We start from the raw sequence: 21,273 nt of genomic DNA on the forward strand, positions 1-21,273 counted from the left end.
TTGGCTCATTTGTTTTTAAAGAAAAAAAAAACAGCAGATGAAATGACAATGACATGGGGCTAGTTGGGGGGGAAAAATCCCAGATATATTGCACGTCTCTCTCACGACTAGTTCAAGTGTTAAAGCAGGTCCTGCCATTAAAAAAAAAAATGAACAGATATCTGAATGGAGGGAGACACGAACAACCTTCCCCTCACCACACTTGTACATTTGCGGCACTTTTATGGGTTGATATAAATCTTTATGACCTTACATCTCGCAGTGTTCCCACAGGTGAAGTCGTGTTGCTTTTACATTTAAAAACACTTTTTCCTCTCGGTAGTGAGACCTGGCTTGAGTTAGGAGGGGGGGTCGTGCGGTAGTTTGTCCACCGCGGGTCATAACATACGTTTAAACATAACTGACAGTCGTGACGCGGCGGTGTTTCAACTAACTGGTAACGGTTGTCGCGTTTAATGTAAGTAAAAAAAATAATAATGTTATTCAGTCTCGTGGGCAAGTGCCGTGTCATCCTGGCAGGTAAATCTCCGTAGTGCTTGCTCGCGGACCCCGGCGGTAAGTGAGTTGATACTGCCGGAGCCCCGTGATGTGGTTTGGTGTGGGGGAGGATAGCAGCTACCAGCCAGATAAACACTCAGCATTGGTTTGCACAGCAGGAGTAACATGGCGGCACAGTTAGCCAGCAGAAATGTTGTTTCACTACCACGAAGGTCAGAGCCGCGTCTGATAAACGGAATTTAACAGCGAGGACACGGAAGAAAGTATTCAATCGTAAGTAACCACGCGTGTCGGTGCGGCTTGTCGTGACGGGACGCGGTGTTTTCGTTGTGAAATCCGCGATCCAATGCGAGGTCCTCAATCTCGGTTGTGTGTCTTGTCTGGCACAGGCTCTCGCTTCGGCGTTAGCTTATTAGCAAGCCGTTAGCTTGTTGGCTAAGCCCCGCTGCCTGTGTCAGTGGTGTTTTCTGCAGCAAACTCAATCAGACGGCGGAGACAGCGGGCTTGCAAAGCGAGTTATTGCAATGTTTGTCAGGGTCGTTTTTTCATTAAGTGGCGGTGTGGCGACATGTACATTTGGCGTTGGGTACGCCGTGGCGTGCACAATACTTTCATATGTCATTGTTTTTTGTGCTGAGTGAGCGGGTGACCGTGCACACAACACCGGACTAAGTTCGCCAGCTCCAGCAGGAACATAGTTAGCATGCTAGCTGCGGGGCTAGTCTGGCTTTAACGTCGTTGTCAGAATATACGAGTGAGTCAGGACACTTCTCACCAGCATGTGTTTGAGCGGGCAGTAAACCTTGTTTGTTGTGGTGTTAGCCATGGCTTCGCAGGACTCGTTACGTTAGGTAAGTTGACAAAATGTGTGTATTTGTTCAGGGTGCTGGGACCACTCTTTTTTTTTTTTTTTTGCTGAACTAATGTTTCTCTTGTGTTTGCCTGGAGTTCCTATGCACTGTCGAGGTGCTCCACTCATATGCTAGCTAGCAGGCGAGCTATGATGTGAGCACTTAACTGAAGCAGTAGATTTACATTAAATTAAATAAATAAATAAAGTAAAAAAACATATAATTTCAAAAAGTTGACTCAGCTCCACACCAGGAGTTCAGACTGTGGCTCCAAGATTGGAAAAGGAAAAGGCCAGCACGGTGTTTTTAGCAGTTTGTTGTAGCATCGCTTTTTCAAAACATCACATTTAAAAACCCAGTCACTACCGCTTCACGTTAGCTTCATTGCGGGCATGTAAATACAGGCACAACTTTCAAATCGATCACGTTGAGATTGCTCCCTGATAATGCAGGCTCAAGGCACCCATGCAATATGTGGGGGGATGCTGCTTGTGTGTTGCTCTGTTGTGCCTGTGTGGAGGGGCACACTGCACTCCTTTTAAGGGCTCTCCTGCTTGACTGATTCGGGACTATACAGGCAGACAGCTTGTGCCATTTCGATGACTGTCAACGCAGCTCTCGGTAATGCTGGAGGAACGCATCCCGTGGAACCAGTTGAGCAGCTTCTGTTGCATCACTCTGCCCACCTGATGGTGTACTGTATGCGGGTCATATCACTGATAGCAGATGTGACGTGACTTGCTGTCCAGCTGCAACTCCAGGGTCTTCTGCGCAGTTGTGATGGATCTCAGGTCAGAGCTGCCAGTAGTCCTGTATGGAAAGTGAACCCTCCAAGAGGTTGCACGAATACATGAGTTTATTTAAAGTGTTGTCTGTTAACCATTTTCAAAACAAATCTCATCCTGCCCACTTGAGTCATATTATATCTCGAAGGCGCAGTACCTGAAGTTATTGACTTTTTGATTTGCAAGGAAATAAATCTCCCTGAGTATTTATTTTTGTGTATGGTGTCTGATCAGATTGTCCTTGAAAGGCAGGACAAGCAGTAAATTATCCTCCTCCACTGACAGGATTTTAACTTACAGGGTGTGTTAGGTGAGGACATGGTACATGCATGTGACAGGAAAATCTAGGCGGTCACGTACAGATGCACTGCACTCCAACAGTACGTTGTATCACTTGTTTGCATCGTTTTAAGGTCAAGGCATGCTTGTCTGTATTAACATTAACACAACACTGGCTTTAGCTTCATGTAATTTCAACTTAACAGCGCCAAAGCATGACAGTGTTGGAATGATGACAGTCCAGGAATTCATGCAAGCGTGTATGCTACTATGTGGATGTTTACACAAGGATAACTGACTGGAGGTTTTCTCACACTGCCTTGGCACAGTGCGTATAATGGGTGTTACCTAGAAGACTGCCTGAACACACTGCAAACTACAGCTATAGCGACAGGTGTGTGACAGTAATGCCCAGTTTGTCACATGATTGAGGAACAATCTCTACATTCGTCCCTCGCCCTCTTGCCTTCCCTCAGTCTCGGCTCCAGTAAGCACTGTAATTTCCTTCACAAAAACCCATCAATCTGTGTTTCTCTGTGGCTCTTTTTGGCTGCCTGTCCCCTGTTCAATGCAAGCTCCTAATTGGAGTCAGATCTCTCTCCTGCAATCACAGGACTTTTGCCCTGTGGTCGGTTGCTTTGTTGCGTCACCACCTAAGTGATATAGTAATCGTTTGACCCTTGGTCTGTAGCAAATGCTGCTAGTTCCTGGATCATTCTCTGTCACTATTGGTCTAATGTAAACCTCCAGTGATGAGTTATTTGTACAGCAGCTGTACCCACTATAACTTAAAATCAAATTACATATTTGTATCGGGGGCCATATGCTTTGTAATTTGAACAGATTTGTCATTATGCGATATCTTCAAAAACAAACACATTTCTTTGTAAGATATTAATAGGCTAGACTAACTACACTGTAAAGACATCTTCAACATTTGCCTATTAACCATGTAAAATGGGTTAAATCAATAAAAAGAACTCACAAATGTGATTGTTTTAATTGTCCTGAACCCTATAATGGAGCCTTCTGAAAATGTATAGTAATTGCTGAGGTTGTCTGTGAACTGGCATCTCTGAATTTAATTTGAATTTATATACATTTCCTTTTAATTTCATTTTGGGGGGAGGCTGTTGTATTATACTTGAGATCAAGATGGATTGATTGAATTTTGAGGCAGTGAAATCTGTGGGAAATTCATCGGTTTAGGTCCTTAAGTGAAATGCTGATTTTGCGTATCCCAATTGAATGCACAGCATAGCACAGTACATGTTGGGGTGAACACCTAAATCACATCAGTTGCCCACGTAGATGTAGCCAGTTTTACAATTAACGGGCATATCTTATTAACTGAATTTATTTCAGGCCTGTAACCAAGTCATAGAAGAATTTAGAGCACATCTTCAAAATTCACCTCTAAACTTTTAAACTTGATTAAATCTTGAATGATTAGTCAGTTAATCAAATATTCTATCAATAGAAAATTGGCGATAACTTTGATGGGTGATTAATCATAAATCTGAAACTTTTCTGGTTGCAGCTTCCAATTTTTAATATTTGTCCATTTCCCATCAGGGAAAATTTCTTTGCAGCTTGCACTGTTGGTTGGCCAAAACAAGAAAATTTTAATATGTCAACAGTGTTATTGATAATGAAAATAATAATTAGTTGTGCCCCCAGAGTTGTTACTGCGCTTCTTTATTTGACTGTTCAAAACAAAATACTTTACAATTCAAATCTCCCTCTGAGAAATGCCAGTTGGAGAAATTTTGCCGTATTATGTCAAAGGTTATGATGATGAATGTGTAACATATATGCAATCTAAGAAACACTGTTTAAAGTAGGACATTAGTCCCCTTTTAAAAATGTCACATTTTACTACTTGACTACACTGTTCCTCATTTCAACACACTTCTCTTTGCTAACAACATCACGTTGACTCATTTGACCCTGGCTGGAAAATGACATCCCTGTCTCAGCTGCTTAGTACAGACAGCTTCTGAACAACACCATACCCCTCCATCTCACACAGGCTCTTTAATGTGTACTCTTGGCCAGGCTCCTTTTTTAAAAGCATTGTCAAATGACAGCTTCCAGAAGTGAGGCTGGGAGGAATTTGCGGGACACTACTGCCCTTTCATGCCAGGAGAAACTAGAAGGACTTCTCTGACCACACCAGTGTCAAAATCATTTGAATAACGAGGTTTACATTTGGAAGGAAAAAAAGAGAAATGAATTGGACCAAACTGGAAGATTGACTTGGCTGCGCGATAAGACAAGACAAACAAACACAGAAGAAACCATGCGGCTTTCAGTCAAGTTTAGATGTAACAGACTGGACCACATTGTGTTATCTGCCCATCACATGCTGCATAAGGTCCACAGAGTATTCTTGACATGATGCACCGCTCCCCCCCGGTATCTGTTTGCCTTGTCTCGCTGGGCATCTCACCCTGCTGTCTCTGCGTTTGTGTTGTCATGGAAACAGCAGTGTGACAGGTCCTGGGTGGGCGTGAGGGATGAGCAGTGGGGAAATGGCCAGGTTTTTACAGTGGAGGGAGGAGGGCGGCGGGATGTTGTGGGGTGGGTGACTAAAGCGAGGCAGAAATGGTTGATGGAAAGCTGAGAGGGCTTTGACATGGAAGAGGAGGAGCAGGAGTATTTACTCTCTCTCTGCTTCCAGGCATGTTGTTATTGTGTTGTTTAGCTGACCTCAAATCAGCCGAACCATCTATCTGTGCTGAGAGTAGGTCTTGTCTTGTTGACAACAGGGCTGTACAGCAACATTTTGGGAAAGCTCTATGTTTGCAAACAAGTGCACTGTTAAGAGGGTTTTTATTCTGTCTTGAAAGTTTGTAAAAAACAAACTTTTAACAGTTATGTTTTCAAGGTTCATTCTCCAACACGGGGTTGTGCAATGAAAGCAAGCCGTAGTCTCTTTAGGCTGCACAAGATGGAGTGTTGAGGATGAATTAAGGGGTATCACAGCCCGAGGAAAGGAACTGCTCCATAGTGTGGTCGTACGGCAGCGGATAGTTCTGTATCTTGTGCCAGACGCCAGCGGGATGAACAGACTGGCTGTGGTGGTTTTTGTCCTTCGGTGGCCTTTGGGATCTGTGTAGAAACCGCATCTCACCGACAACACTGACTCTCAGTAGATGGGTACGAATGATGATCTGGGCAGTTTTATGGTTTTCAAAGTTATGAATTTGAAAAACCTCCTCGAAAAAAAATACTCAACAGAGGGGAAACAGAATCTGTTATTTTATCTGCATGATCACTCGTGTAAACAAAATGGATTTTAATATTTGAAACGAAAGAATCTTGGCATATTTGTTTTTCTCCTGGATTTGAAATAAGGGAGCATTAAATAAACCTGATAAAAACATGCTATTAATGTAAATATGAACAGCTGGTAAAATAACCAAAGTGAAAATATAAAATCAAAGCTGTGGGTTTAAATTAATTCTGTAAACTTTTATAGTAACAATTTAGATGTGATAAAGGCTTCAAGAGCGTTTTTTCTTTCTTTTTGTGCTTGAATTTTATTCTTTTAAAAGCTGTACCAACCCTTTGTTGACATAACCTTGACATCTCTGCGATAATTTCTCATGTAATTCCCTGCGGCAGTCGGTTCATGTTAGAATGATACGGCCAGTTATTTAAATCTGTAATGTTTTTAAATCTGAGATTTGTAACATCACACCGCAGGCTGCCTCATGCTCTTACTCCCATGGAGACACCACCGGGGGCTCCAAGGATCTTGATGCTTGCAGGCAATCCAATGATTTCGACAGTCGTCCACACTCCTCCACTTATGTAGGTCAGCTACTGCAAAGTGCATATTGATCTCTCAAGCTAAATGATATTGTGGTGTCTACTGCTCATCGACGAGAAGGTGCCCTCAGCCGCTTTGGCTTGAACAGAGGAGGCAACAGAGGTCACGTGACTATGTGACAATGCTTCTGCAGCTGTTTTTCCCCTCTGTTGTGAGGCTGGTATTGCTTAGCTTTACAATATAGTAGATCTAATAACTGATACTGCTTTGATTTATATTGTAAGTACCTTAAAGGAGCTGGGCTTCCTTTGCTTATTCCACGGTCATAACTGGTCTGATAGTGGTGATAAAATATGCTATTTATAAAGCACTTATTTAAACATGGAGCCTTTAAAGTTCTTTATGGAAAGGCATAAAAACAGCCCCTCGAGAAAGGGAGATCATAAAGGTTTTCTTTAAATTAAAGCATGACAGGATCTACTTGTACATAAAGGTTAGGCAGTGTGCTTTGAAGTCTCAATCTGTGTGAGTGTATTGCGCTCTCCTCCGCCACAATGTGTTTGTGGCACTGGGTGCTAGCATGTGGTTGGCACCTTTCCCACTGCCCAGGGTGGAATCCTTGGCACCGAGGGAGGGAGAGAGAACTCGAATTGAGCAAGCTGCCTGCTGGAGTCGGGTGGGTGGTCCAAAAATATGCAGCGTGAATCGGGCCCAAGAAAACCTTTTATACATTGTGGAGCAGAGGGAAACGGCACTCGTTCACCACCATCGTAGGTCGGGCTAAGGTAGCACAGAATGACATGTGCAGAGCACCAGCATTTCTCACTCGCTCGTCATAAAGCCAGAGGAATGCGGGGATTCAGTTTCAGGCTTTTCATTTCTGTACACATTGTGAGGGTCAAACTCTGACCGGCATGATTTCTCTTTCCCTCTCTCTCTCTCATTCTCTCTCCCTCTGTCTCTGGCTCTCTGCTGACTCAGCAGTGTTCCTTCAGTGACCTATAATATGGTTTTGCTTGCTTTAACTTTACAGTTTTCAGTCGAGTAGGGAATCTCCTTAGTTGACCTGTGGTTTCCACCTATACTGTACACTTCAGGTATGCTGTAGGTTGTTACGTCTAGATTAAGCACAGGGCAATGAGCTGAAGTACTTGTTATCCTTTTATTAATCGCTGGGAAAATAAAATGTTGCACAGGTTCACAAGCATCGTATCACGCCCCGTTAACTCCCACAGTGAACCACAAATGGTGAGTGAAACGACCAATATGAGTAGGTGTGCATGGCATGCATGTGAATCAGCTATTCCTTAAGTGTTGTACAGTGACATAGAACAGAATGTACTAATTATTTCCACAAATATGAGATGTAATCAGACAAGTATCAGTTTTCATATGATCAACTAGACATTCATAACACATAAACACTCGCATAGCATACAATTATGAAATGCCTACTGCACATGCTGAACACTCGAAGAGAAACATAAAGAAAAGTCACAAAGATACTATGAATGTATCTACATTTCAATTGCAGAATGAACATGCACTACATATGTTTTCGTAACTGAGGTGCTTTGAGGACACCACTGTCGCTGCAAATACCTAATAATGGTATGATGGCAATTCCTGATGTTTGTTTTCAGGATGATTTTGTGTAGTAATGCTAACAAAACAAGCAGTGATTACGTTTTGATTCATATATGCAAGCAATGAAATTATGCATGATTTAATTGCATTCCATCCTTAATTGAGTGTGTTACAGCACATGTATTTGTTTTTGTGTTAAAGTGCTACCATTCATAACTTTTTACTCCAGAGGTTTTTGGTTTTGGCACCTGGAGATGTGGACACCCTCCCATCTCATCTGGCAGTGGCGAGCAAAACAAAAGCACTCATTGGATAGGAGATTACACAAGAGAGTCAGAGCCGTGATGCTACACTGATGTTCCTGCTACAACAGCTGACAGACAATATCTTTGTTTTAAAAAGTCTGCGAAGGGTTGAAATTCTTTGACTCGTACTTTGTTTGGGAAGTACTTGGGACACTTTTAGTCGCTTTAGCACACATTGAACCTGTGTTTTTTTGTGTGTGTCTTACTAGTCTTGACAGAGAAATTGTATTTTCATTGTTAGCAAGATTTGAACACATGGAAAATAATAGTGCAAAAGCACTTTGTAAAATCTATGATTACTTTGTTGTCAACTCCATAATGTTTTTGTACAGCAGTATGTTATGGCCTTGTTTTTAACATTAGAAATCCCAAATAAATGCTAATTTGATAGCTATTTGCTAATATGCACACTCTAATATTAGTTTATTTATTGCAGGCTTGAACACTGTTGCCTCACATTGCAGATTTTCCCCATGTCGTGCAGGCCTATAACATCCACAGTTAACTTAAATTGGATATCTTTCCATGCACTGTGTTGTGGTAATACAGTCACATGGCTAGTTAGATGCCACCACAGTGTTTGAAATTACGACCAGAGGGTTTCATCAGTGGTCACTGGATACTGACTGGAAATGGAGGAAATTAATTAATTGTATAATACCTTGTTGGTAATTATTAAAGTAGGTCTTATTAGCAAGGATAGGAGTTGTCAAACACTACACCTGTTTTCTAAATGTTATACTGGAGACATCTCAACAGATGTACTTCAAACAGGGGTGTTGCCATAATCACTTATTTCACAGCAAACATAATTTTAGCTCCTCTTACTGACTTGTCAGTGACTTGCTTTGCTAAATAGCTAAATAGAGGTTAAATAACCGTATTTGTTGGTCTACCTGACCTGGCTGTCACCTAGTATTTCAGCAGGGGACTGTGAACGGAGAGAAGGACAGACAAGAGAGGGAGAGAGAGAACGCTGCTTCTCTTTGCTCTTTGCTCTGTCTGGTCCAATTACATGTTCCACGGTCAGAGCAGCAGCACTCTTAAGCAGGTAATGCTTAGATTTAAAGGCATACCCCTAAACATGCTCCACAGATTATTACCCTGCTCATATGTTGGTTCACCGGAACATACGAACAACATGAACCTTCTCCACCTGGTCCAAATCCAAATTTGGACCGTCTTTTTGTTTAGATGGGTTTTTTAGCTTCTTCAGATGCTGTCTGTGCGTTCGCTGTGAGTCTGAGCATTGGCCTGTCACACTGTCTCAAGTCTTTGGCTGATAAAGTGACATAGTTGTGTCAGCTGATCTCCTCTTCCCCTCCCCTCCGCGCTAACAAGGCACCTCCTTATCCTGAGTCTGCTTCCACTGTACCGCCTCAGGCCTCCACAGGAACTAATTCCTTACAAAGTGTGACAGGCAATCAAAGATGGTGGTCACACACACACACATGTACACACACAGGCACGATAGATATACAGTTGACATGCAGAGCAGTCATGAGATGTGCTCCAAATCATCTTAAAAGCATGATACAATCAGCTGTGCGCACAAATTGTTCTTTCTGCCCACACCCGTTTTCACAGGAAAATTCTGCATTTCCAAGCCTGTTTCAGCCACACGCACGTTCACTTTCTCCTGTCTTTATGACTCACCTTTTTACAGCACGTCTTATCAGTCTCATTATGTTGCTTACACATTTGTTGACTGTCCCTGAGGTCACAAGCTGAAGAAGCTGGCTGTTTCTATTTGAGCAACAGATGTAAGGACACCTGGCACGTTGGTGCATCTGCTTAAGAGGAGCCCATTGAAACCTGCAGGCACAGTGCCAGATTTTATTAAATAAGAGGTTTATTTGAGGATCTTTGATGTCAACAAGACTGCAGGATTTACAGTCAAATTAGTATAAATAAGAGCTTGACCAATATATTAGTCGGCCTGTCACAGATTTATCTGTATTGGCATGTATGTTGTCAAATCTGCACACATATAAAAACTTTTTCTGTAGATTGTTATCAGCCAATAGATATTAAACTTAGAATTTTCTTACTCTGTAATATTGTTATGAGCATCTTTTACACCCTCCTCCTTGCACTTTAACGGTGAATGGTGATTATGTTTGAACCATTTTTGGATTGAAAACTTTTTAGTACAGGTGACTTTTTACTTATTCTAAAAATCAACTCTGATCTTTTAATTGTGTTTTTGTGAATTGCTTTATTAATGTCTGCGCTGTGGCTGTAGCTCAGGAGGTAGAGAGGGTCTTCCAATATCCGTAAGGTCACTAGTTTGATTCATGTCTCTGGCTGCATGTTGAAGTGTCCTTGGGTAATACACTGAATCCCAAATTGCTCCCAATGGCCGTTCCATCTGTTTGTGAGTGTATTAGTGAATGGCTGAGCATAGAAATATTGTGGGGTGCGTTAGATAGGAGGCGTTGAATTGCTCCTGATGAGCAGGATGGTATCTTCTATGGAGAACCTCTGACATCAGTGTACAAATGTGTGAGTGAATGGGTTAATGTGGCAAGTGTTGTGGAGTGCGTGTGCTGGTGGTTTGAGGATGGAAATAACCATGTTCGGGGTACGTTGACCATTTTTTTATATAGAGATGAATAATAGAAGTGTGTTCTTAGATTTTGTCTTTTTGAATACAAAAAAATGTATATCCTACCAGAGCCATAAATGGGATATTTTTTTGCTAGACAGATTTGTGGGGGAAAAATCTTGCTCTCAGAAATCCAATATTGTATTTGTGAATCAGAAAAGCAATGACAATGCTTTCACTTTCCAGGCCACATGTTAAGTTGTTATGCAATTTTCGGATGAAAATTATTGACTTAAGCAATACGCTGTGTTCTTGTTAGTTGTCAGTAAAACAGTTTTGTGAAAACATTTTTCACAAACCAGCTCTTCTGTATCTTTCAAGGTCTTCCTTACCATGGGTGCCTTTTTCCACTGTGATTTGCTTTACAGCTCTGCAGTCGAACGTCAAACCCAGTACAACCACATTCCTGTAGTGTTTGCGATTGAGCTATCAAGTGCTTTGTTCTGGGGCATCCCAGCATGAAGCCAAGGCAGTGATGTTTAAGATTTTTCTACTTGCCCAAGTCTCATGGCCAGTCCATGGGTTGAAACTAAGCTATGGGCTTATCAAACAATACTTCTGAACCTTTAAGCTGTCACAAGCCCCATTTTGTGGCGAAACATGTACACTTCTGTCACCCTGTGCTGTATACATATATGATAAAAATCTGTTTGTCTGAATAATCTGATGGTGTGGTTTACCTCACCTCAGCAGCAAACCCCCCTCAATGGAATAAAATCAATTGATTATTGGTTAGGAAGAGGACCTTGACCAAATCTTGTTGACTAGAACTGAAAGACCAGGTGTTTTCATTAGGGTCGACATCAGCCTTTATTCTTATTGAATTCAGGCCATTAGTGGGCCATTCAAAAGGCACCCAGTAGGGGCTCCATTGGTGTTTAGCCCCTCTGTGACCTGGCCATTACGGTCAATTTCTAGCACATGAACTATCTACCCTTTTGTCCTATCTGAACCTGATTAGCCGGCTCATTAGCATTGTTAGCCCAGCCGGAGTGACAAAGCTTTTCACTCAGAAGGAGCCTGTTGCCAACTCTGTAAGAAAGAAGGGATTACAACTACTCCCATGGCTTGGCTTTAGTAAACATTTCTGCTCACCTCCCATGATCAATCTGCATTTGTCAAAGGAAATGCCAGTTGTCGTGAAGAACGTATACCATGTTCAAGGCTGCATGAACTTAGAGGAGAAATCTGTTTTCGTTTCATTCATTTTCATTTCAGTAGTTCTCTCTCACTTTCATTAAACTGGGATAATTTGTTTGTCACAAACAATAAGGATAATGTGAGGATTTATGCTGCGCCATGAAACTGTACTAACAGTTATGGTTTAATTAAGGGGAGCTTGAACTTTTAACCTGCTGATCTTTGACCTGCCTTTGAATACCAACAGATGGTTGGACTGTGAGTGTATCGGGCAAATCAGATACTGTCAAGATCTGGTGTCGGGTGTTGGAGAAGGTTTGAGCTTTATTGTCTTGGTGTATTTCTGTAGTGTGTGTATATTTCCCTGGCTTCATCTGTCTTCGTCACTTTTCTTATTGGTTTTTCATTGTTTGAAACAGGCCTCATCATTAACTTACAGGTAGCTTTATTGATTGTCTTCCCAGGATTCAGGGTAACATAAAACTCAATTAATGTCACTGCTAAAGCTCAGCTACAGTCTTGGCAGGGTTGTGTGTTTTTGTTTAGGTTACACCATGTGTCACTCAACACTTCTGTGCCGTCTTAAATAGCCCTTCAAGGATAGAAAGCTCCTCTGGTCTAAAGGAGCACAGCCCTTTTCTCCTGAGGAGGTCCTCTGTCTGCTCCGGAGTGTCTAGATGATTTGCACACTTGCATGCGGACATATGTGCACGCATACTTCTGGTGTGACTTGCCACTGGTCTTGGCTCACACCACTAATGTCACCAGCGGGTCTCCACCCCTAACATCACAGGAAGTGTTGGCATGGCTCAGCTGGTTTAATGTGTGAGAGAGGTGCTTTCATACAGTCTAAGACAGTGAATATTGTCAGTACTGAGTGACTCAGATGGGGCAATACACTCTCATATAAAAATATTGTAATTGATGGCACAGGCTACCACACCAAGGTTCTGGATGGCTCTTGGAGAAAGTGAAAGATGTAACTGAATATACAGTAGGGATTTATATATTTTCTTCATTTTTTTTAGGGCCAGTCCTGATTATTATGAATTAAACTGATAGATAACAGATCCTAAATCTATTGGAGCAGAGATATAATGTGAGACATAATGAGTTAAGTGCAACTACCTCAAAATCATACTTTTAGCTTTACTTACAGAGAGAGGGAGTTGCATTAGAGCCAGAGTAGTTCATTTTTAAATTAATATGATTTATCAGTAACCAGTGGAAAAATACCTCTGATTCTGATAATCGGAAAACTGCTGATTACAAGATACAGATTATCAGTCGATCTGTAGCGCAGACACTTGAGTACTGCTTGTAAAATGAAACATTTCTGTTTTGCATTACAGCAACTAGTTGTGGTTCATTTCTTCCTATTATGCTCTTGACTGGAGCTACAACTAACAACTCATTTCATTGTGAAAGTGGAAAGAAACCAGAAAAATATTCACATTTATTAAGCTCGATTCAGAGCCTTTTGAGTAAAGAATCTTAAAGAATCACTCCAACCAATTATTTGAGTATCAAAATATTTGGTGATAAGTTGAATAGCTGACACACTTATTGATTGATTGATGAATTGTTGCTGCTCTGTTGCTGTTACACTAGTTCATTACAGTGTTTTCACACTGCCTTATTCTGTCACTCAGTCCACAGATCAAGGGCCGCACTGAGACTGAGCATGTGACAGCATTAAAGCTCAGAGGAAATTCCTCCAGAGGATGAGAACTAAGAGCCATGCAGGAAAGGGAAAAGGAAAAGAGGAAGGTGGAGTTGATAAATACAGAGTTAAGAAATTTCATTCAAAAGATGATTGACTATTGTGTCTGAGACTTATCAGCTATTTATACTTTTACTATACTTGATGTGAAGTGATGTATACTGATGCAAAAGAGGAGTTTTGTCGAGATGTCATGTTTAAACTGTTTATTTGGCTGCCCTCCCCCACTCATCACAGATCTGAGCTGTTTTGAGTGTGTTGTGAGCAGCAATTCAGAGTGATGAATATCACCTTTCCACATGGCTTCTAGCTATGGACTGGTGCAGGGTTCAAAAGGGGAATCGGTTTACTCTCCAGTTATGTCAGCACATGACATCACGTGAGTGCATTCCTCAGCTGGCTCACTTGGCAGGTATTTGGGAGAAATCACCCAGGCCAAGAGGAGGCTGGCTGGCTCTCCCTTCATCAGGCTACAAGACGAGCTCTTCCACACAAACCTTTCATTGGGAGCCTTTTTTTAAGCCTAGCCAAATAGCCTGGCAGAGTCCCCTTTTTTGAGTTACCAGTTGCATTTTCTAATTATCCAAATGGGAATATGATTTAAAATTGAAACTTTTCTCCTGTCTAATTAATTGTGTGCCATGATTAAAAAGGCACACACTGTTCCACGATGTAATAGGCTTTGAGGCCCCTGAGGAGATGAAAAGACCCTGTGGACACTTTACTTGCAGCTCCATGCTAAGTTAATGCAAGTTAGCACTAGATAAGATGACTTATCTGAAGTTAGAAGCACATTAACAGTTCACTAAATGGCTGTGACTGTTGAAGTCGCTAAAGTAAAGCCTAGCTGGTTGAGAAGGGTTTCACATTTTGGTGCATGTACTTGAGGTTTGCGTTCTGTTGACTGATTACACTCCCGCCTGTAATGCAAAAGTACAGCATTTTGTGTTGATGGGCCTGTTTTCTTTCTAATTAGCTGTTTTCAACTGTGTGTTGAAACTCATGAGTCATGAGTTTACTCAGTGGGGCTTGGCTGTGAGAACCTGCCATATGATTTGCAATATGCATACTTTGTTTTCCTCATTTTTCTTTGCAGATCTTGTGCAGTTTTCACTCTAGGGGGTTAAAGTAATTTTTATATTTTGTGTAATGATAAAACACTAACAGCATGAGGATAAATCCCTTTTGCCTGATGAGACAGCCTCAGCACAGCTAGCATCCTTGTAGGAGTACCCCACTCTGCGGAGTTATTTCAGGGCTTTCTCTTGGCTGGGTCCCTGTCCGTAGTCGAGGGCCAGTATGTGAGGAGGGGTTTCATTGTGGGACATGTTGTTTTCAAAATGTGACCTCTTTTGGAGAATTACCATGCTGCAACAGTGAATAAAATCAACACAAGGAAAAAACATAAAAAATGGATAGACCTGAAGAAATGAATCAGTCAGTTGATTGATTTTCATGCAAAATTGCCAATAGGTTTGAGTTTGCAGCCACAATCTTAAAGCATTCCTTTGCTAAACATTGTTCTACGTGTATAATGAGAGTTTTGCTGATTAACACTCTGTTCAGTACATCCCATTATTGCTGTTATTTCTTCCAGCAGGGAGAAGTGGATGATGCTTAAAGGTTTCCTAGCATTGCCATCTTGTAGCAATGGCCTGAGGGACTCTCTGGACTGAAACCAAGGTGAGAATCAAGCATAGTCAGCCAGCTCTCCTTTTTTACGCAACTCCCCTGTGCGATGTGGCAAACACAAAATGACCAATAGCACAAATGATGCAACCATCGAAACAAGAAAACCTTGATTTTGTTTTGAATCTTTATAGATTTGACTTGACATATCCTTATTCAGTTTTAAACAATGTTGTAGTTTGTGTCTTGTTCAGATTATACTGTTAGGTGGATGTCTGTTAAATTCACTCTTCTGTTTCCACACATTTCCTGCTTGATATTCTTCTTTGCGCCCATTAGCTGGCAGATCCAGCAGTTCTGTCAAAGTGAGGGCTTCATCCAATAGTCCCGTTGGTCTGCAGTATTCATCCATCTTATGTGGAAACAAAGATTTAGTCCTGAAATCACCATTTCTTCTCCGAGGTTCTGTGTTACTTTACAGGTTACAGTTCAGATGGTTTTGGCCAGAATGTGTCTTTTAGGATTACTGTATTGCCAGAAGCTCTTACAACACCATTTCTGGGAGGACTTATCCCCAAACTATTAGTTTGTATTAGTTGACATGAGTTTGGCTGCTCTGTACCTTCTTTTCAGTAATGTCCTGCTCTATCAGAAAATGTGCAAAATACTTTTTTTCTTCACCTCCTCTCAATATGAGTCATCTAATGCAGAGCGCGTCCTCAGATTCTCAGTCCAATATTTTTATTTTCCTACATAATGCAGCTGACGCAGTGCACATGTAGCTTAAAATTGACCTACATTAGAAGTTTTGACATCAATTCATTTTTCCATAGTGTTGCTTGTTGAGTTGAGTGTCACGAACAGAATGGAGACATGCAAATGTGTTCAACTGCAAGAATTTTTCAAGCTTCGAGATGTTTCTTTCTGCTCCAGTTTTAAAAGGGAACTCTTGTGAAATTCTTTGTCCGGGGGGGCTCCACTATAGAACGTGAGTACATTAATATTAAAAGGCATGAAAGAAATGAAATGTATAAAAACAGAATGTAAAGAGCAATAAAACGTATTACAACAATTTCAGATAAAAACAGAATATAAATATAGTAGCGAAAAACCAAAGTGAAAAGTATGTATTTAATGCAGCTAAGCACTGTTTGAGCATCAGCATCTTTCATTGAAACTGGTGGCTGGTTGTTTGTGCCACTCTACAGTTCATTAGCTAAGACACCCTGACCGCACTGTGTTACACTAAACAAAGGATATCTGGCAGTATTGATCAGTACTGGGTCATTAAAAATGACATGATTCACCGTTCAGATCAGCTCAGAATGTCCCTATACATAACTTCATACAATAACGCAATTTCCACAGTGACATCTGAATCCTCCCCTCAGGCAGCGCTTACAGCCACAGATGAATTGTTGACCAGATTGTTGTGGAGAGGTGCTTATTTATACCAGTTAATCAATTTTGTCTCTCTTCCCCTCGTTGATTGGAGCGCTCCTCTCCATTGAGTGTTTCTCTCTGACAGCCGGAGCATTCTGTGCTTATTATACAGAAAGCCTTCCCCTTCCTATCCTGCGACATCCTGAAGTGACTGCCAGTGTTAAAGATTCATGAGCATGATCAGCTTTCAGTAAATGGGGAGGAGGGGGATTGCACTCCGGCACTTTAGAGCCATTACCTTGCAGTGATTCTAGAGTAGACAGGCGCATTCCTCCCCATGTACTACGTCAACAGTTTGTGTTTTTGTCATTTTATTGACGTAGATTTGTGTACAGAGTCACCATGTAGCTGTGGAGGTAGGCATGTTGTAGTAGTTGGCAAGTGATAGAGAGTGAGCTTGAGGACAGAACTGAGAGCACATTACAGGCACTTATATAATATAGCTCTGTTCTTTAGCAGCGATGTATATGGTAATACTGTCTCTGAGCAGTAAAACCCACGGTCTGCTGAACACAACGTCATACACTCAGTGAACCTTCTCTGTGAAAAAGGCCCATGACCTATTTTTATTCCCTTTGTTTCCTCATCTTTCCTTTGCTCCCTCTACACTCAGATTTTCGCCCTGGCCTCACTTGCTGCCATCGATCTGATCCCTCTTTATGCCCATCACTCAAGTCTTGTTAAAATTCTCCCAAAGATTCAAGGTTTCAAATTCACATTGCCCTTAATCTCTTTCAATCCATCATCACATTCTTCCCCGTGCCTCTGCTTTGACCCAAGCCTAATATCAGCACATCTGGTTCAAGGTAACAGCAGCTGTCAGCAAGGTCAGAGTTCACCACAGACCCCCACCCAAGTCGCGTTCAGTGGAAATTGATACAGTTTTTGTAGCTACATGTTTGTCTTTAATACCATCTGACGTGGTTCCAGTGTGTTGCTGTGTGTTTTGGCTCTCTCAGCACTTCTTCTCACCCTCGCAAATATTGAGATGTAAAATGAGACTTCTGGGCCCCTCCCCTGTCATGATTTCCTCTTCACTTCAGGGGAAATAAATGGCCCATGTTGCAGCTCTGCAGAAACACTCCTGATCGGTGCGCTCTTGTTCTCCGATTCTCTCAGGGGGCCTGTTGTGCCAAGAAGCCATGTGAGGACAGATTACACACCAGCAAGACATTGTTCAGTGCCCCACAGAGGTTTTGCACTTTCTGGAAGGACCCCTCATTATTATAGTGCATGAGACTTCAAACACTCCCCCAATAGCTTTTGATGCAGTTTAATGCACAGTCATGCCCAGCACTCTCAGAGCTCCAGAAGCACTGGGTGTGTCTGTATAATCAAAGCCCTGCTAACCCACATGATTACAGGAATGGCACACTGGCACATGCCCTCTCCCCTTGGCAATCAGACGCCGATTTATTTATTTTTTTCTTCTACCCCCTCTACATCCGTTTTTTCCCCCCTCCATTACACTATGACTGGAATTGGTGATTCAGTGTTTTTGAAGGCCCCCCTCTGGTGATGTGCACACAGCCTGGCTCACTCCGTGTGGTTTTTGGCAGCTGAATTTTGTTAAATAAAAACGGTCTAGTAGTAGTAGTTATAAGGCGGTATCACAGCTGCACAGCATTTTTGTTTTCTTTTTCTTTCTCATGGCAAGTCATTACAAAGGTATACAGATGCATCTGATCTGGAAGAAAGATTCACGTGGTCTAGAGTTGAGTGATGAGGCTGAAATGAGTAGTAGAATAATATCATAGAAGAGATGCTGATGATTATCGTTGTCGATTAATCCCTATTAACAATGAAACCGGCGTGAGTGAGTTAGTGATAGATAGCTAGATCACAAATACATCAGAACTTGGAAAAACATTTGTATTTCATATTTCACATATTCTGTAATTTACCATCAGCCGAAATCTGTTGTTAAGGCAGCCGACTAATAATGAAAGAAATTGCTTGAAATTTGCATCCTTCTAATAAAGCCATTAATTTATATCAATGTACACTCAGTGGCCAATTTATTAGATACACCTGTCAAATCGAATCATCAGCTCAGCCATGAATTCCTTCACAAAGACAATAATGTTCAGTTTTCATTTACACGGTCACAGGGGGTTTAACTGAACTGCATTCAACTGAGTGGTGTTTCTAATGTTTTGTTTATATTTATATATCAATTCAAAATATTTGAAACTGTTTCAGTTCTCTTTTATTTTTGCACTATCAATACAACAGTCATTGCTGCGCTTTTTCACTTTCTCTTCTCTGCGACAGCAACTTGACACATGCACTGCTGCAGGCCACGTAGCCCCACCTCCTTCAGAAGTAAATGAACTGAGATGCTGCTGTGCTTGACACATAGCACACAAGCCCTGTTATATGCCCCCAACGTTTGCCCCTGTGGTATAGAACACGATATCCAACGTCTATTTTTTTCAAGGTGTTGGCTCAAAGTTAGAAATTCCAGTATTGAGATGACACTATTACAAACATGAATGAGAGGGGGAAAATACAGGAAACACATTCCAGTATAATGCAATTGATTTAAAACATTACTAAGAATTCCGACCTCAATGATAAACATAGTCGTTATTGCATTAATGCCTGTCTGACTGCTTTAACAGAAACTTGTCACCGGAACATGATAAAAAAATGTATATGTTCAGATCTTCACAGCATGAATTGGCTCTAGTCAATGAATGATTTTGTTGACTAATTATCACACGAAAGAGGCTCGTACTCTTTCTTTGTGTGTAATTGTCACATTTTGGTACTAAATTTTAAAAATGACTGGCTAATGTATTGGCATCACTGATCAATCACCTTGATTTAGTTGGTTACACCTTTCAAAATCAAAAAAGCTTACTTTCTATCATGAAGAATATGTAGAGATCTCGATATGTATGCCTCCATCAAACATGTTATAAAACTGACACACAGGACATGGCATTCCAGTGATAGAGCTCCACATTTGTGGTCCAAAACAGGCCCTGGACTCTCACTGTATTTGGCTATGAACTCCTGAAATTTGGACAATAGCAGCATGATGCCATCCTGGGTGGTTTTAGCCCCCCCTGCAGCCAACAGCACCATGTATTCTGCTGCCAGAAGAGCTCAGCTCACCAATTGAAAAGTAAATTTCCCTGTGTCCTCTGCTGGGTGATGTGTGCTCTGTACTCAGATTCAAGTTGAATTTGTTGTATTTATGTGGTGTTTAGTACAGTCTGATACAGGATGTCACGTACAGGTTGTAGCGGCTGAGTTTGACAGGAGGAAATGTTGTCTCAGCAGCAGCAGCAGCAGCCCCTTGTTGTCTCTACATTCCTCCCTCGCCAGACTGGTTGGCTCCAGCTCAGTCCTGGAGAGTCTGCTGTTGTGACACCCAAGACACAGGCAATGACACACACCTATGATCACCTCCCTCAAGTGCATCTGGTGCTTTCAAAGTCAATTGATCCTCCCCTGCCCAACTTTAACTTGTGACTTCATCATCATGTGTTCTTTTTTCTTCTTTGCTCACAGTTCACAATAGATATTACATATTTTGCATATCTCAGCTTTTTTTAATTACTTCCTTAAAGGAAGTAATTAAATCAAATTTGTGTGCATCAGTCTTCAGTATTGTGTTGCTGAGGCAGAACTTGTGGTTGTTTACAGTCGTTTAATAACCTAACCCTTCATTTAGCCTGCTGAGTCAGTCCCACAAATAGAAGATGAAAACCTGTAATGAAGTGAGAAGTGTTGAGTTCACACTGGCAGGGCTGACCTGTCACCACACAAATATACAATTATGGTTACTGTCTTATAAGCCTGTGTTTGTGTTAGAGAGAGAGAGCGATGGGAAGAGGTGGGGAGAGAGTGGCTGGAGGTGTTTACTACACTTATGTAAGAGCAGACTTGAGCTCATCGCAACTTCAGAGGTGCAAAACAACTACATGCAGAGGCTATCTACCCCAATAGACCTCACAAAGTGTAAAATGCATCCACCCTATTAGAGTTTCTTTTTATGGAAGAATTCAGTGTCCAGGACAAATAGGAGAAATTCCAATCAATTACTCGTTTTTATATAGCTTTAAAACACTTCACGGAGACCACTGATGCCGTGCATCGCCAAACCAAAACATCAGTATCGACCTGACAACCTTGGCATGAGATTCAAAAATCAACGGTGGTTGAAAACACTTCCAAAACAAAAATAAGCCTGTATCATAAATGCAGACATATGATGCTCATGTTAGGTTCCTAACTTTATTTTGGGTTAGTGCTAGAATAGGTTTTACATGCTTCAATTCCCAAAAAACACATCAGTTATCTCACACTGTCCGGTACTGCAGCACAGTGTTCCCGCTCTGTCTTAAATGCTCTATTTTAGCTCCTGTCAATTCAATACCCAATCTCCTCTGATTAGTCAGCTAACACATGCCTGAGCCAGCACCGCTAACAACAACAGAGCAGCTTTGCTAAATTAGAATTCGAATAGATTATGCAAATGTGTGACATGGAGACGTAGTGTGATGTCACAAAGTCAGGGAAGTAAAGGTGGGACTACTGATGAGACGCTTCAGGAGCAGTGTTTTGTGTCAAGAGACAAGCTTCTTTGACCTTTTTTAAGCCTTTTTATGTGCATAAGAATCAGAGTACAGAGAA

At 41.5% G+C, this 21,273-nt stretch overlaps 1 protein-coding gene across 23 annotated transcripts in view; it reads left to right on the plus strand.

Moving 5' to 3' along the window:
* The first annotated feature begins 357 nt into the window (after positions 1-357).
* ncoa2 (nuclear receptor coactivator 2) overlaps positions 358-21,273 on the plus strand; it is a 60,071-nt gene continuing 39,155 nt past the window's right edge. Inside the window, exons 1-3 of one of the 23 annotated variants that reach the window (XM_037078567.1) lie at positions 358-457; positions 13,484-13,601; positions 15,152-15,237. The gene's annotated coding sequence lies outside the window, so the exon portion shown is untranslated. Of the gene's footprint in view, positions 556-581; positions 772-830; positions 1,350-13,483; positions 13,622-15,151; positions 15,238-21,273 lie in introns of those variants that run through there. The other 22 variants (XM_037078562.1, XM_037078566.1, XM_037078571.1 and 19 more) reach the window with 22 other exon arrangements.

This window comes from Acanthopagrus latus, chromosome 19, assembly GCF_904848185.1.
Source record: "Acanthopagrus latus isolate v.2019 chromosome 19, fAcaLat1.1, whole genome shotgun sequence".
NCBI classification, from domain to species: domain Eukaryota; kingdom Metazoa; phylum Chordata; class Actinopteri; order Spariformes; family Sparidae; genus Acanthopagrus; species Acanthopagrus latus.